Source organism: Antechinus flavipes, chromosome 6 (genome assembly GCF_016432865.1).
Source record: "Antechinus flavipes isolate AdamAnt ecotype Samford, QLD, Australia chromosome 6, AdamAnt_v2, whole genome shotgun sequence".
Taxonomy (NCBI): domain Eukaryota; kingdom Metazoa; phylum Chordata; class Mammalia; order Dasyuromorphia; family Dasyuridae; genus Antechinus; species Antechinus flavipes.
In genome coordinates this window covers 102,445,644-102,463,903 of record NC_067403.1, presented here as the reverse complement: position 1 = coordinate 102,463,903, position 18,260 = coordinate 102,445,644, and the positions used below count along the sequence as shown (strand labels likewise).

The 18,260-nt window shown below is 34.8% G+C and overlaps 1 long non-coding RNA gene across 1 annotated transcript; it reads left to right on the top strand.

Moving 5' to 3' along the window:
• The first annotated feature begins 8,266 nt into the window (after positions 1-8,266).
• LOC127541149 (uncharacterized) lies at positions 8,267-12,448 on the top strand. The gene is made up of 3 exons (XR_007948377.1): positions 8,267-8,380; positions 11,797-11,888; positions 12,037-12,448. It is a non-coding gene; the product is annotated as an uncharacterized LOC127541149 (long non-coding RNA).
• The last annotated feature ends 5,812 nt before the right edge of the window (positions 12,449-18,260 follow it).

The window sequence follows — 18,260 nt, the reverse complement described above, 5'->3', positions numbered from 1 at the left end:
AAAAAATTGGTGTTATCTGACTACAAACTGAAGTATACCATTCCTTCCTTTCTTCCTTCCTTTTTTCCCTCCCTCCCTTCTTCTTTCCTTCCTTCCTCCTTTCTCTCTTCCTTTCTCTTTCTCTCTTTTTCTTCCTTTCCTTCTTTCTTTCTAAACTTTCTTCCTTCCTTCCTTTCTTTTTCTTTCTCAACTTCTAATTAGTCTTCTCATGATATGATTTTTTTTTTTACATGATTGCTTACCATTTCAGGTAGGAGAAAAGGAGAGAGGTGGGATAGAATTTAAATTCAAAACTTTAAGAAAAAACAAACAAACTTTGGGCTAAGAAGTATGGGGTTGAAACTTGTCTACTAAAAAGTAGCCCAATGGTAAAAAAAAAAAAAAAAAAAAAAAAAAATGCCTCTGAGGTTCATAAACTTTGTAGTGAAGAGGTTGTCCCAGGGAGGCAATGCACATTTGCTAAAGAAATGCCCCTCATTCCAAGCTCCATTCCTTCCATTTCACCCTTCCCCCAGTCTTTGCAGGAATAAGGCAATACTCAATAACCACACCCATCTGAAGTTTTACTTGCATTGAGCATAAGTGTGGGCTGAACAGATCCATAGGAATGAGGTGGTGCCTGCTGGGCAAGTACTTCATAAACTAGAGCAGGATGGATTAAATCAAAGAATTTTAAACTGTGGGTCATGATTCCATATGAGGTAGAGTAATTGAATCTGGATAGGGTGGAAAAATTTGGCAACAATAAAAGGTATCAAATATTCCACCAAGATTTAATTCTTTATATAAAAGTAAACAAGTATATCCATCTCATTAGTATGCAAATTTGCTTTTATCTTAGTATATAATAAAATTATATGTATACCAAAGAATTCATAAACTTCTTTATGATTTATTGTCAGTATATGTTTGATTTGTATACCTATTTTATATACCCTTATTCCCAGGGTCTCATAAACATTTTGCAGGTGAAAAACAGTGAAGAATGGAAAAGAAGGCCTGGTCTAGATGGAATTCCCAGAGCTTCCAGAGTATGCAGCACTAAGACCAAGAAGAGCTCTAAAGTTAGATCACTTTCCCTAAGATCTACTTTAACAATATTGCTATTACTATATGCAATAATGTCTTGGTTCTGCTTCACCCTTTATTATTTCATGAAAGTCTTTCCCTTGTCTTTGTTTTTTCCCCCCAAAATTAATCTGTTCATCATTTCTTATAGTACTATAATATTTCATCACCCGAAAACCTCAGATGGAAAGGCTAACTGAGCCTTTTTCAGGTTTGCCCCTTTATCTTTTGTGTTTTCCTATTAACCAACTTTCACCTGTGATTGCAAGAAGCTGTGATATGAACAATGGCCACACCCTTGTAAAATTGTCTTGACAAAGGGGCTAAAGCAGGTTGAGAATAGCTGACAAGTTTCAACCCCATACATGATTTAATGGGATGCCTATCACAAGTATGTAAAGATTTCTTCAGTGGAATGGGTAGATGAGAACAATTTGTCCCATTGATCCTCAAGGCAGCTGAAGCAAGCATTGTGGAGGACTTAGAGAACAAAAATGCTGAGGTTATCCTCTGTATCTTAGGCCATTGCCAGTCATCTTGACTTTTGTGTTGTCACTAGACTTTGGAAGACATAGTGATGCCTTATTTATATTCAATTTACAAACAAGTCAAGACATTATCCCATGATGTCATTGATCCTGTTCAAAAAATAAATGAAGAACAATCTACTTTTTAAACATAATCTTTACTATGGATGGAATCATTTATGGGTATTCTTGAAAGCTATTCCAAAGAAGCATGAGTTCTCACAAATCTTAGCAAACAGGAAAAACAATTTAAAAAATGGTTTTTAATTTTTTAAAATACATGCAACATTCACCTTTGCAAAATCTTGTATTCCAAATTTTTCTCTCTCCTTCCTTCCCACACCCTTTCATAGATAGCAAGCAATCCAATATAGGTTAAACATATGCAATTCTACTAAACATATTTCTATATTCATCATGCTATGCAAGAAAAATCAGGTCAAAAGGTGAAAGAAAAAAGAGAAAACAATCAAACAAACAAGAACAATAAAAAAAGTGAAAAAACTATTCTTTGATTCATGTTCAGGCTCCATAGTTTTCTCTCTAGATAAGGATGGCTCTTTCCATCACAAATCTATTGGAATTCCCTTGAATTCACCTCATTGTTGAAAAGAACTGAACCCATCACAGTTGATCATCACATAATCCTGTTGCTGTGTACAATGTTCTCTTGGTTGTACTCACTTCAGTTAGCATCATTTCATTTATGTCTTTTCAGGCTTTTCTGAAATTTTTTTCTTATAGAACAAAAATATGAAAAAAAAAAAAACTTAAATATTGACCTGGTAGCTCTTGTCAAGGGACCTTACTAATTAAGATCAAAGCTGACCTTCATGTCAAGTTTGGTCGCTAGGTGATGAATACAATGGATATATCAACTTTTAGGCAATGTACTAAATTGCAGAGGGTTGTCTACGCCAACAAAATGGTAGTTTGGAAGCATTGAAAGGAATCTAGAACCAGTTCTTTCCCAACTTTAGTTTAGTTCTCCTATGCTACCTACCTTTTTTCTAAATATTTCCTGATGCAGATGTCAGATGTTGCCTGCTATTCCACATGAAGAATTTAATAAAGTCTTTTTGAATATAGTTAATGCTAAAATTTGTTTTGCTAATCTATAACTTATTTGTAATGGTAAAAAAATTTTAAAAACTGAAAGGTTGAAAACAAAACATAAAACTACCTTTTTAGTGTTATTTAGCAAGAACATTTCCCCTCATCTAATCAGAAAGTAGATGGTTTCACTTAATAAATGCATATGTGTAATATTTACATATATGCATGTATATATCCATATATAGGTATGTATATATATGTATATACAAATATATACATACATGCATATATATATGGTTTTATGTCTTGTGTAAACTGTATCTTCTTTTTATTACTTATGACGATGCAGCTGTTCAAAAGATGCCATTCATTCTTAGAAAACTGAAAAGATGCATCATATTTCCTATAAACAAAAGTGAATAAGGGATTATGCTATTCTTAAATATTGCATGTCAACAGTTTTCCAGCTGTTGCTTTTGTTGTAATTATGTCCTTTGATCAATTCAAGTGATTGCCACAGACAGATGTTACATGCTACCAAAATAATATTTCTCTCTATAGGGTTTAAATAAAATCAGAGAAGCAGAATTTGCTTTAATATGTCTTAATGTGTAATCTAATCTGATTCCTTTATCTTGCAAAAAACTTATAGCCTATCTTTAAAAAAAAAAAGAGAGAGAGATTTCTCTGGAATGATATCAACCTGAAATGAGGTCTCTAGTTCAGTATCCCAGGTGTCTGACATTTGATTTTTTACAGCAATCTTGTGAGGTAAGTCCTTTTATTATCTCATTTTTATAGATGGGGACTAAAATAGATAGAAATGGAAAGGAAGAAAACAAGAATATTTTATGTGCCTACCATGTGCCAAGCACTGATCTCTGTACTTTACAAATATTCTTAATTGATTCTCAATGATTCTGAGAGATACTATTTCCATTTTATTTGAGGAAACAGTCAGAGATTAAGTGACTTGCATAGGATAACACAGCTAATGTATGTCTGAAGACAGATTGGAATGAAGGTATTCCTAATCCCTAACATGTGTGTGTGTGTGTGTGTGTGTGTGTGTGTGTGTGTGTGTGTGTTCTTGAGTAAAAAGCAAGCTAGTTTTCCTACTTCAGGTCCAATCAATAACTGAGGAAGAAAGGTAAGATAATAGTGGGTCTAGCTGTAGTGAGACTAGGGTAAACCACTCTTTAATTTGTTTAGGAAGAAGAAATAGTTTACTGGTCTAGTCCCCTAATAGTGTCCCATTAGCTTATGAACTGAGGTCTCCCAGAGAGAGAATGAAACTCATTGGCATTCCACCTATATTGGGTGACCATGGAGCAGTAAATTCAGCCCAAGGAAACAAGGGCTGATGAGGGAAATTCTGTTCCCCCAAAGATTTTTATGTCCTCTACCTTTAATTCTCACAGGGCAGTCATCTCAACTGGGATTAATTAATAGTCTCCCACCCAATTAAACCACATGTTCCATTTGAAGGGATTATTGGCCATTCAAAAGATTTGGAAATTAAATTGAAAGATTTAAAATTCAGTCAGTTTATACATTTTTTTTTTAACATACAATGAAAACTAAGAATAGGGAAAAAAAAAAAAAAAAAAAAAAAAACAGAGCAAAAGGAATTCCCTTAAGTGATCCAGGAAAAATAGAAAATGAAAAGGCAACTAGGTCATCAAAAAAAATTTCCCATTTGTCTAGTCAGAAACCTTTCTCTCCTCCGATCTCTCCACCTGGAGAAGTAACATCTTTATATTAGATGAGAGCTGAGAAGCAGTAATAGATCATTTTAATGCCATACTTAAAGATTAAAATTCTACTTGGAAAGATGTACCCAATTTAATAGTACCTTTGCTCTCCTGAATAAAAACAAGAAGTCATAGAGCCAGTTAATACGGGTTAACCCCAGTAAAATAAGGAATACTTGACCTTAGAGATCTCCCCAGTTGGCCTTTACAGACCAATGTACAATGGAACCCCAATAACCCTGATAATTATAGCAGATTATAATAGGCCAGACAATTTTTGCTTGAAACTATGACAATTTGTGTAGAATGTCCTGTTAACTAGAATAAGGAGACAATGCAAGAAAAGGGTGAGAATCATTGTTATAATAGGCTACACAAAAATATTAAACTGTATAAGTGGTTAGACTCTCTAGTCCATCCTCATATTTTTTGCACTCATTTTGTCAATCAGTTCCTTCCAGAAATAACAAGAATATTTTTATAATCAATACCCTAATTGGTATAATATGTTTGAATATATCAAACATGTCAATGAATATATTTTTTATGAAGAAAAGGAAAGGCAAGAGAGAGGAAAATAGGAGTAGGAATTGGAGAAAGACTGGTGATATGGTGCATAAACCTGAGGTGGAAGAGCTATCTTCACATGTAACTAGAATAAGAAAGTTTATAAATCAGCTAATGTTAAGGAAGTAAGTGCCACTTAAATTTGTTCGGCTGTATTAAAGCTGCTTGAGATAGGATGAATAATTAGATGATCATGTTAGTCTGTAAGTAACTGTCAGTTTCTTCTGAGAGATTATGTTTAAATAAACTGTCTCCTATTCATTGATCATGTGAAATTACACACTATAATTATTCTATGGATTGCTTTTGTACCAGGAAGAGTTTAAACTAGAAAAATAGAATAAACTACAAAAAAGGATACTGTATAATTTTTGGTAAGCTAGGTACTTTTCATTTGCAAGACATGGCAGACAGGAAAAAATACCTAGATGTTAAACTGAATCAAAAAGCATGTATTGGGAAGTAAAAATACTGGAAAGATAGACTGGGACTAGTCTAGTCTATAAAAGGTTTTGAAGGCCAAACCAAATATTCTGATTTTGTTTCTAGAAGAAATAGAATGCAATTGAAGTTCATTATGTAGAAAGGTGACTTAATTGGTCTTGTGCTTTAAGAAAATCATTTTAATGGCTGAATGGAGTGGAGAGAGACTTGAGGCAGGCAGAACCACCAACAGGCTACTATAGTAATTTAAACATGAATGATAAAGTTCCAAATGAGGATGGTGACAGTGTCAAAAAAAGAGAAGAGGGCATATTGAGATGATGCATAAATGAAATCAACAGATCTTAACAAAAGATTGGATATGGAAAATAAGAGATAGTGAGGAATAACAGTATGATTCCTAAGTTAAGAGTGAAATATTGGGATAATGATATAAAGGGAGGGGGCAGTTAGAAAGAAAGATACTGACTTCCCTTTTGGACATATTTAGTTTAAAATGTCTTCTGAATATCCCATTTTGAGATATTTGGAAGGTTAGTAGAGGAATTAGAGCAGGAAAGATAGATTTTAGAATCATCAACATGGTAATTAAATCCAAGGGAACTGAAGAGATCACAATGTGAAGTAAAATAGAAGGAAAAAAGAAGTTTCCAGAAAAGGGAAAAAAGGAGTGGTCAGCCAAGTAGGAGGAAAACCAGGAGGTAGTGATCTTCTGAAAAATCTAGAGATGAAGGAGTATCAAAGAGGAAAGAGTTACCAGGAATGTCAAAGATTACAGAGAGATCAAGGAGAAAGAGAAGTGAGAAAAGGAATTGAGCGAGTAAGAGATCATTAGAAACCTTGGAGAGAGTGGTTTTGGTAGAATTATAAGAGCAGAAGCCAGTTTGTAAAGGGTTAAAAAGAGAGTAAGAGGAGATAAAATGGAAGCACTCATTATAGAGGGCCTTTGAAAAGAGTTGTACTATAGAAAGCAGAAGAGATCTTCTGGAAGGATCAAATGAGTCTTGGATCATTTCATCTTATAAGAGTAGAAGAATAAGAAACAATGACAGAAAGCATCTGATAGTAAATGAGGAATAGAGGAGAAGAAGAAGCTCACAGATATAGCTTCAATTTTTTTTCTGTAAATTATGAGGCAATATTCTCAATTAGATGAAACTAGGAGGAACAATAAGATTTTTTTTTTTTTGATGGGTGTGAAACTGTTTGGAAGAACTGCTTGGGAAAGTGGGAAGGTCAATTAATAAGGGAGATACAGTATAGTATTTCCTAGCAGCAGTTGAGATTATGTAACATAAATTTATAGGGACTCAGTCATAATGACTGCACAATTTTCTCCAATTTCATTCAGCAATAAGTGTGTAGGAGAAAAGGTGACCAAATGGTAGAAAAATAACAGTATATAAGAAGAAATTGAAGATAAGTAAGAGAATGGAGGAGTAAGTGCTGAGGACCTTGTTTCAAATTCCAGATGTGACATTTGTTACTTGTGATCATAGACAAGCCACTTCTAAACCTTATCTTCCTCATCTGTAAAATAAAGACATTTGGTTAGTGATTTTTCTCTCAACTCCAGGATACTAAGGTACTAAATAGACAAGCCAAAATTTGAGCCTGAGTCTGAATACCAATCAGCCAGTCAGTCAATTAATGTTTTTAGCCAAAGAAGGCAGGAGTCAGAGTTGAGGAGGGAGAGTATACTAGACTGTATAGTTAGCAGGAATGAAAGACTCATGCACATGAAATTATTACTAACTGCTATCTTATTCTTGAGATATGAAGGGGCTTCTGAACTTCTTCAATTGCCCTGTTTTCCAGAGATGAAGATTGCTTTCCCTGCCAAAAAAATAAAGTCTAACATAACAGTGATCTTTTGCAACAGAACTCTATTAATTTTCAATGCTCTTGAAGCTGAGTCAGCAGTTAGAAGCCTATTTCAGCTAGTCTGTCCAGTCTGATAAACTATTTGTACAGCTAGGACCTTTCAGATAAACAGAACATCTTCCTACTATGTTCTGGCATTCCCAAGCCCTCCTGCCCCCTCTTGTTTTCTCTCCTCTACTGCTCTTCCTATGCTACTCCCATTTGAAAAGGCATTGTCCTCCATTCCTTTATTTGAACCCCATAAATACCTAAAGCATTGTCCACAGGACTGGGTCTTTGGTAAATAAGGAGTATCTACATGTCTGTGCCTTTCTCTTAATTCTAAACCCTAACCCTAACCCTAAATGCCTCCCGAATCTAACCCTAACCCTAAATCCCGACTCTAACCCTAAATTCTCTTAAATTCTCTTATAATATAAAATCAAGTTACTCCCCATATCTTGTGAAATTGTAATTTTTGGTTAACAAAGGCAATATTGGAAGATACCTTCTTTAAAAGGTAAATAATGCCAATATTATATTGTTTTTCCTTTTCAATTACAAATTTTTATTTTCTCTCCTCACTCCTACCCAAGGGGAGAAAAGGGATAACAAATATGCATAGTGAGAGAAATGATTATCAAATAACCAGCTGTTAATATAGGAGAGATCCAGGTCTCTTTTATCTTCCTCATTTAGAGGTTAGATCAAAGCTTAGTTTTCTGAAGGACAGGAGTAGATATAAGATGAAATCTTAAAATTGTTACTGTACCCAACTACAAAGAAGTTAATCTAAGGTGAATTTTGGCCCATTGTGTACCACTCAGGCAAGTTAGATTGGAGGCTGGGGGGAATCTGACTTGAGATAGTCTCTCTTAGTCCATTAGTGACATAATCAAGCCTATCCCCAGCCTCTCATTAGAGAGGCTGCTGTTGCGTTTTCAATGACCAATTTCAGCAGTAATATCAACTCCTAACTCAGGAGAGGAAAGAGGAGCATGTGATTAAGTAGAAGGTGGACAAACCAGAACTCAAGCTGAGGTTTCAGCTCTTTACATTATAACTCTACTAACCGTGTATTTCCACTGTTACTTTCCCAAGGTAAGTAAGTAGATGGATATCTGACCCCAAATCCACCCATGTCTCATTGTAATATTCATGTTCTCATTACTTGTTAATTGTCACTCTCAGGAATATGCGTTTTTCCAAAGGCATCTAAGTATTGGGTGGTTATAAGGGATCTTTGACATTTTAGAGTTCCACTGATCCTTTTTATTAATTATCTACTGCAATGATTAACAAAATAACTATCCAAAAATTATGTCTCTCAAATTTTTCATACAATAGTCACAATAGTTAAATGAAACAAATTCTTGAATTGACCAAGTACAAAAGAGGCATGTTTTATTCTACTTCTTTAATCCATCACCTCTCTGTACCAGAAGGTGGAAGCCTGAATCATTATCAGTCTTCTGGTAACATGTTTGGACATTGCCTTGATCAAGCATCTTAAATCTTTCAAAGTTGTTTGTCATTACAATGTTATTATTTATAACTTGATCTACTGATTCTTCTTTAATCTTTTTTAGTTCATATAAATCATCCTAGTTTTCTGAAACCACTTTTGTAATTCTTATTGCATAATAGTATTGCATTACATTCTTATGGATTAAAACATTCCCCAATTAATAAGCACCTCATTGGCTCTGAATTTTTTTGACACTATGAAGAACTGCTATAAATATATTTGTAGGGGCAGCAAGGTGGTAAAGTGGATAGAACACCAGCCCTAAAGTCAGGAGGACCTGAGTTAACAAAATTGCCTTATATATATATATATATATTTGTAGATATGTTTAGATCTCTTGGTAATATGGATCTAATAGTGGCATTGTTGAGTCAAAGAGAAGATATAGTTTAATGACCTTGGGGGCATGAATCCAAATTGCTTTTCAATTGTGAATAAGCTGTACCAATTTATTGTTCCATCAAAAAGATATTAATGTGCCTTTTTCCCCATCTTCTCCAGCATGTGTCATTTTCTCTTTTTGTCATCTTCAACAATCTGAGTGGGAAATAGAATTTGAAATTGTTTTAATTTGTATTTCTTTCATCTTTAGGGTTTTAAAACACTTTTATGTGACTTTTGATTGCTTGGATTTCTTCCTTGAAAATTGCCTTTGGACATCCAGTTCAGATGCACTGAAAAATCAGGAAAAGGGTTACAATAAGATTCAGAAAAACTTGTTGATGAATATGTCAATATGGAAACCACACAGCATTGAACCTTTGTAGTTAGAAGCCAATTGGCACAGATCCTGGAGTTAGCAGTATAGACGAAATCATGTTGTAGTTGTTGCGTTTTCAATTACCAATTTCAGCAGTAATATCAACTCCTAACTCAGGATAGGAAAGAGGAGTATGAGATTAAGTAGAAGTTGGGCAAACCAGAACTCAAGCTGAGGTTTCAGTTCTTTACATTGTAACTCTACTAAGCGTGTATTTCCACTGTTACTTTCCCAAGCTAAGTAAGTAGATGGATATCTGACCCCAAAACTTAAGTGATTTCCATTTTAAGAGAAATATTTCTTAAAGGTTGAAAGAAGCAAGGAGAAAGATGAGGTGACTTAAAGCATCAATTAAAGATGTGCTCAACAGCTACTTGCCCATTTGCCTGGAGTCAGTTGGAGTTGGTCAAGAACAGTAAATGTTTTAATTAATTTCCTAATCTATGTAGTGCTGGTAGTAAAGCCCATGGGGAAAGCAGATTAATGATTTTGGGGGAGATAACAATAAGTTGTATTTATTTTTAAGGCTTTTCTAAATTATAGTGTACAATTTCTAATGATATGCTAATTAATTTTGCCTTTAAAACAACACCAGGAGGTAGGTATATCCATTTGATAAACAGCAGGATGTATCATTTTGGAGAAGAGCAAGAGAAAGAAGTAAATGGAATATTAGGACATTTAAGTTCACCTTGGGCATAGTTAAAACAGATTTTTGTACAGGGAGATAGGATGGTGATAGTAAAAATAACAGAACAGAGCCCATGTAAAGGAGAGTAAACTGGTACAAGCAGGAAAGAAATGGACAAAAAAAAAATACAGTGTAGAGTTGATATTTGACCTAATTTAGAAAATAATAACCTGGAATTCATGACTTAAAGGGCAATGTAAAGATGCATAAAGAGCAGAATTAGGATAAAGTATATTACCAACTCAAGGATATCCCCAGGAACATGTGCTATGGTGAATGGGAGGTGAGTTGGTCATGAAGTTAAATGCAGGATAATAAATAGATAGCTTGAGGTCTTGAGAACTGCACTTAAATCCATGAAATTTGAAAGAACAATAGGGTAGCCTAGTGAATTAGGTATATTCTCTAGCGGGGGGTGGGGGGAGGAGGGGAAAAGAGTGATATTGAAAAATGCTTAGGTTGTACCTTACTGAATCCCCCTTTAGTACAGATAACATCATAGATTTGTTTATATAGTCTAGAACTCAGAAAAAAAAATGAATTCAAAGATATTTGACCCATCATTTTAAAGTCAATTGTTGGAACTTTAAATACTGTCCTACAGAAACATTATACAAGTAATATTTAGGTTCCCAACACAGCACACAAAAGTCACAAAATCCATAATTTACCTAAAAAAATCTATTTAAAAATGTATATTTCATGTTAAAACATATAATTTTATATTTATAAATCACATAGAAATATAACCTTTGTCATGAGAGGTGAGATCTACTGCCCCTCTTTGTCTTGCTTCTGGTACAATTTTGTTTTCTGGACTAAAAAAGTTTTAATCAGGTACTTTGTTTCATTGGACAGACATATTTCTATGGCAAGATCATTCTTATTTCATTTTTTTTTCAACTTTATTCAGAGGTTACATATTTTCATTCTTAGGTTCATAAATTTCCATAAGACATTTCCCATCTTGTTATACAGTGCTACTTTCCCATCTCCCATATGTGTCATATATATGTGTCTTTTGAACAAGAAAATTTTCATTGAAGTCCAATTCTATTCTGCCTGATAACCTCTGTGATTGTATTATCATCTCCTAAATTAATTTTATTATCCATAATATGTATACTAGAATATAAGTATTTAAATATTTAAGTAATGTTTCCCATTATTTTGTCCTATAAGTTGGTGACTATCTCCTCTATTGGTGTTTTTTTACTGTTTGATAAAGAATCATGTTTATTATTCTCTATTCTGTCCAGTTTGCTTTATAAAACTTGATTATTTTTCTCCCTCCCTTTCAAGTTTAAATAATTCTTAAATAATCAGTAAATCCTCTATCAAATGAATTTTTTTATTAAAGCATTTTATTTACAAAACATGAATGGGAAATTTTTTCAACATTAACCCTGGCAAAACCTTTTGTTCCAAATTTTCCCTTCCTTCCCCCACCCCCTCCCCTACCTGTAAGGGATTACCTTACATGTTAAATATGTTAAAAATGCAAGTTAAATCCAATATATGTATATTTATTTATACAGTTACATTGCTGCACAAGAAAAATCAGATCAAGAAGAAAGAAAAAGAAAAACTGAGAAAGAAAACAAAATGCAAGCAAATAATAACAGAGAAAGTGAGTTGTGGTCCACACTCTATTCCCACAGTTCTTTCTCTGGGTGTAGATGGTGCTCTTTATCACTGAACAAGTGTTAACTGGTTTTGAAGCATGTTGGGGTGCCTTTAAGAAACTGTATTTCCTATTGATCTGTGATTCCTTTCAGATTCCCAGACCCTCCTGGCTGAGGCATAACTTTCCCAGACAAGTTGTCTTTCCGGGATGCCAGAGCCTTTGATTCAATTACAAGTCCTGGTCAAAAAGCATCCCTTTGAATTCCAATAGAAGATCCCGACCTTCTCCCAGCCCTCATTCTAACTTGCTTGGGCTGCCCACCCCCTACTGGTTCTGATCTGCTCAGACTTCCCAATCCCACTAAGATACTCAATAAAATAGCTTCCATCAACTAAAGTCTTTGCAGATGGACTTTGGCAGCCCTCTTTGTTGCCAGGACCTTCTATCCACTGAAAACTGCATTCTCAGTGCAAAACTCTATTTTCCATAAATCTGCCACTATAGAAGTCAGTCTCTGAGTAAACTGATTTCTGTCTAACAATAAACTTTCATTTTGCAACTAATATTCAGGAATGGGTGAATTCTTTTACTCCTAAAACCTGCAGCTGATTTAATGGGGATTCTTGATAACTCTCTTGTAGCCACTAATTTCTAGACCACCAGGAATCTAGACCACTCTAAACCTCATCAGTTTGAGTCATTTCATTGTTGAAGAGAGCCATGTCTATCCGAACTGATCATTGTATAGTCTTATTGTTGCCATGTATAATGATCTCCTGGTCCTGCTCATTTCACTTAGCATCAGTTCATATAATTCTCTCCAAGACTCTCAGAAATCATTCTGCTAGTTGTTTCTTACAGAACAATAATATTCGATAACATTCATATACCATAATTTATTAAGCTATTCTCCAGCTGATAGGCATCCACTCAGTTTCCAGTTTCTTGCTACTACAAAGAAGGCTGACGCAAACATTTTTGCACGTGTGGATCCCTTTCCCTCCTTTAAGATCTCTTTGGGAGATAAGCCCAGTAGAAACACTGCTGGATCAAAGAGTATACACAGTTGGATAACTTTTTAAGCATAGTTCTAAACTGCTCTCCAAAATGGTTGGATCTGTTCACAGTTCCATCAACAATGTATCAGCATCCCAGTTTTTCCACATCCCCTTCAACATTGGTCATTATCGTTTCCTGTCATCTTAACTAATCTGACTATGTGTAGTGGTATCTCAGATTTGTCTTAATTTGAATTTTTCTGATCAATAGTGATTTAAAGCACCTTTTCATGTTGCTAGAAATAGTTTCAATTTCTTCATCTGAAAATTGTCTGTTCATATCCTTTGATCATTTATCAAATGGAGAATGTCTTGAACTATTATAAATTTAAGAAATGAGGTCTTTATCAGATCCTTTGGATATAAAAATGTTTTCCCAATCAAACCTGAATTTTCAAGGCATCCCCTAAGATGTACCCTTTGCAGGATCATTCTGATCTCATAAACTCTGGTCTGAAAAATTTAATCCTACTCTTCAATATTATATACATACTCAAAAGTTCATTTTCTGGGTTCTTTATCCTCCAAAAGTCATTAATTTTTGCCCTAAAGAAGAGAGAAAAGCTTTCACTTCACCCTTAAGTCATCCAAAGATCTTCATACCAGGAATTCTGGAGTCATTCTTCATTTTCATGTAAATGAAATGATGATGTTGCAGTTAATGGGTTTCTTTGAGTCATGGTAATCTCTTAATTATAATTTAGATAGACACTCAACAATATATGCCTCCAGATTAGCCTTGTTGGAGTATCTTCATGCTCTTCAGCAAGGGGTAACCAATCACTATCCTACTATTATTTGTTCTCCTAAAGATAATAAAAGTATTTTTCACCTTTGTTCAAACTTATCACTGACATATGATTTGCTACTTTTGTTCAAAGTCCAGACCTATTTTCCATGAGAAAAGACTTCTCATTTTATGGCTTCAGTGAACTTCTCTCTCTTCTTTGTTTTACATTCTTGCACTTATCAGTGTCTCAACTAAACACTTTTGATTACTGCTTTTTCGTGTTTTTTCCTCCCTGGCCTCTTTTCTAGATTATTTCTTCATTCATGTCTAGTTACCTTCATTCTCTCACCCTTTTATCATTCCTTCCTCCTTGTCAATTCCTACTATCCTTTTGTAGATATCTCTACAATGACTATATACGATTGGATTGATAGCTAATTTTGACAAATTGAGCTACATCTAAATTGATGAAGTATTGATGTAAACTGTATCCCCTTTGATCTTTGGGAGAAAGGTGGTTCTGGGTTAGAAATCTCAAACCCTCCTGGCATTGGGAGGGCTCCACCCTCCTATTCACAGGGAAACTTCCATATGATAATCTCCTTCTGCAATTCAATTGGAAATCTTGGCCTGGGGTATAATCACCATGCTTTATGGAGTTGAAAATTAGTCCCTCAAATTTATCTGGAGTTTGGTCCCTAACTCTAGGCCACAAAAAACCAATATAATCAAAGGTTAAAACCCCAAAACTTTACCAAAAATCCTAACAGGATTTTTCCCATTGAGAAAGTTGTTTTTTCAGTGGAATAAACCCATTTTTGCCACAAACCTCACCTATCAAATTGCAAATTCTTTCACAAAAAACCAACACAGATGAGGGTATCTCTCAACTTTCATTTCTCACACCTCAACACTATTATGCTGATTTTGAGGGACTAAAATTCCAACTCAGATTTTCAGATTCAACTCCTGTTGAGCACTCATCAATTAGCTCATGTACTGAGATTGGGATGATTCATTTGCTTGGACAATGAAGTAAATTCCAAATTGAAGAAAAGCATGAGCATAGGCAGATAGGTGGTAAAGAAGATAAAGTGCCAGACCTGGAGTCAAAAAGACTCATCTTCCTTAGTTCAAATCTGGCCTCAGATACTTACCACTGTGTTTCCCTGATAATAACCTATCCCGAAAATAAGTCCTCCCCCGAAAATAAGCCCTATTGAGATTGCTACTGTAGTGAAGGTGATCCCCTGCGCTACACGCTACATTACGGTACCTCTGTATGCACTGTCCACACCCCCCCCCCCCACCCCCGGTGAAATGCACACCGCGCTCGGAGCTGCATCCAATCAGAGCTGCAGCAGTGAGCGCGTCATCCTGTTCTTCCTCAGTGATTTGCTTGCTGGTGCCATTGAGAGAAGTGCCGCAGAGGAGAGCTGAGGCAGGACAACATAAAAACCTGGTATGTAAGCGGGAGTGAGGGGGCATGATGGAGGATAAAAGAAGGACTCAGCCAACACTCACCACGCTAAAGAAATGAAGAACTTCCTTGCAGAGAGAAGAATAGATCAAGTAATGATTCCTGCAGGAATGACTGCCTATCTCCAGACCCTTGATATTGCAATAAACAAGCCATTCAAGGACCATTTGTGCATGGAAGTCAATGACTACATTGAAAATAGAATGGAAAGAAATCAGCGTGGAAACTTTGTGAAGCCCTGTCTGCAAGAACTCGTGACTTGGGTGAAGAAGTCATGGGATAAAATTACTGACAGCTGTGTCACCAAGGCACTACGAGCAGGTTACCTGGACGAGATATGTTCATTTAAAGAGAGCTATATTGCTGGACATGACAGATTGGGTCCACTTCTTCTGAAGGAAATAGAGGCGCAAGACATCCAGGACGGAATTCAGGGTATGGACACATGACAATGTTGTTGAAGAAGATGACATGATCATGATTGAATAAAGGTACTTTTTTTTGTTCACATTTACCTGTTTATTAAAATTGCTGTCAATGTTCATTAAAATAAGCCCTCCCCTGAAAATAAGCCCTCTGGTGTTTTTCTGTCCAAAAAAATAATAAAACAATGTCATTATCGAGGAAACACAGTACCTGTGTGAACACATTAAGTCACTTAACCTTATTTGCTTCAGTTCCTTCACTTGTAAATTAAGCAAAAGAAGGAAGTGACAAATAATTCCAGTATCTTTGCCCAAATGAGGTCACAAAGAGACACATATCACTGAAATGACTGAACAACAATAACAAAAAAAAAAAAAAAAAGAATAGGTTGGATTATTTTTGAAAAACAAATTGTACCAAGTTTTTGATAAATCCCAAACTTCCCCTAAAACATAGGATTAATATTTTAACATCAATTTGTTTTTGTTTTTGTTTTGTTTCCCACTCCACTCCCAGTGATACTATTATGGCTTCAATTTATATTATGGAATATATACTATGGTATATAGACTCTGGAAAACTAAATTTACAGGTCAACAAAATAGCAACAGGAAGGATGCATGGTAGAGATGATTGTGATATAAATATTACAGAGAAAGAAAAAGGAAATAACACAGAAAAAATGTCATAAAGAATATCATCAGTGGGATGTTTCCCCAGAAAAGTATTTGGGTGTGTCCTGTGACAAAACTAAAAGATAACTGATAATTAAGTACTCAATTGGCTTGTGCAACATCAAGAGATAGAAGAGCTTCCAGGATGTTGAATATTCCTTGTGGAGGATTTACTGAATGAGAAGCCACAAATAGTTGGCAATATACACTATTAAAAAGAGCACTCATATCAGTGAGAACACAGTATGGAAATCAGAGCTCTATTTTGAAGAATAGTACAGGTATGACTGGATCAGTGGATATTTTCATAATAATTACTGAGGTGTGAACTCCATATCCATCTACTGATAACATAATACCATACAAAAGCAAACATATAAAAATCGGAGCATTTTTAACCTTTGGAATTTTCACATTCTTTGGTAAGCATTGGAGTGGCCTTAATAATTATCTCCATTAGCATATATTTTAAACCTTCAGTAAGCATCATATGCAATGGGGAAAAACTGGAACCTTTCCCGGTAAGATCTGGAGTGAAGCAAGGTTGCCCACTATCACCATTATTATTCAATATTGTATTAGAAACACTGGCCTCTGCAATAAGAGTCGAGAAAGAGATTAAAGGAATTAGAGTAGGCAATGAGGAAACCAAACTATCACTCTTTGCAGATGATATGATGGTATACCTAGAAAACCCCAGAGATTCTACTAAAAAGCTATTAGAAATAATTCATAATTTTAGCAAAGTAGCAGGATACAAAATAAATCCCCATAAATCCTCAGCATTCTTATACACCACCAACAAAATCCAAGAGCAAGAGATACAAAGAGAAATTCCATTCAAAATAACTGTTGATAGCATAAAATATTTGGAATCTACCTACCAAAGGAAAGTCAGGAATTATATGAGCAAAATTACAAAAAAGTTTTCACACAAATAAAGTCAGACTTAAATAATTGGAAAAATATTAAGTGCTCTTGGATAGGCCGAGCAAATATAATAAAGATGACAATACTCCCTAAACTAATCTATTTATTTAGTGCTATACCAATCAGACTTCCAAGAAAATATTTTAATGATTTAGAAAAAATAACAACAAAATTCATATGGAACAATAAAAAGTCGAGAATCTCAAGGGAATTAATGAAAAAAAAATCAAATGAAGGTGGTCTAGCTGTACCTGATCTAAAATTATATTATAAAGCAGCAGTCACCAAAACCATCTGGTATTGGCTTAGAAATAGATTAGTTGATCAGTGGAAAAGGTTAGGTTCACAAGACAGAATAGTCAACTATAACAATCTAGTGTTTGACAAACCCAAAGATTCTAAATTTTGGGATAAGATTTCATTATTTGATAAAAACTGCTGGGATAACTGGAAATCAGTATGGCAGAAATTAGGCAAGGACCCACACTTAACACCACATACCAAGATAAGATCAAAATGGGTCCATGACCTAGGCATAAAGAACGAGATTATAAATAAATTAGAGGAACATAGGATAGTTTATCTCTCAGACTTGTGGAGGAGAAAGAAATTTGTGACCAAAGATGAACTAGAGACCATTACCAATCACAAAATAGAAAATTTTGATTATATCAAATTAAAAAGCCTTTGTACAAACAGAACGAATGCAAACAAGATTAGTAGGGAAATAACAAACTGGGAAAACATCTTTACAATTAAAGGTTCTGATAAAGGCCTCATTTCCAAAATATATAGAGAACTGACTCAAATTTATAAAAAATCAAGCCATTCTCCAATTGATAAATGGTCAAAGGATATGAACAGACAATTTTCAGATGAAGAAATTGAAACTATTACCACTCACATGAAAGAGTGTTCCAAATCACTATTGATCAGAGAAATGCAAATTAAGACAACTCTGAGATATCACTACACACCTGTCAGATTGGCTAAGATGACAGGAAAAAATAATGATGAATGTTGGAGGGGATGCGGGAAAACGGGGACACTGATGCATTGTTGGTGGAGTTGTGAACG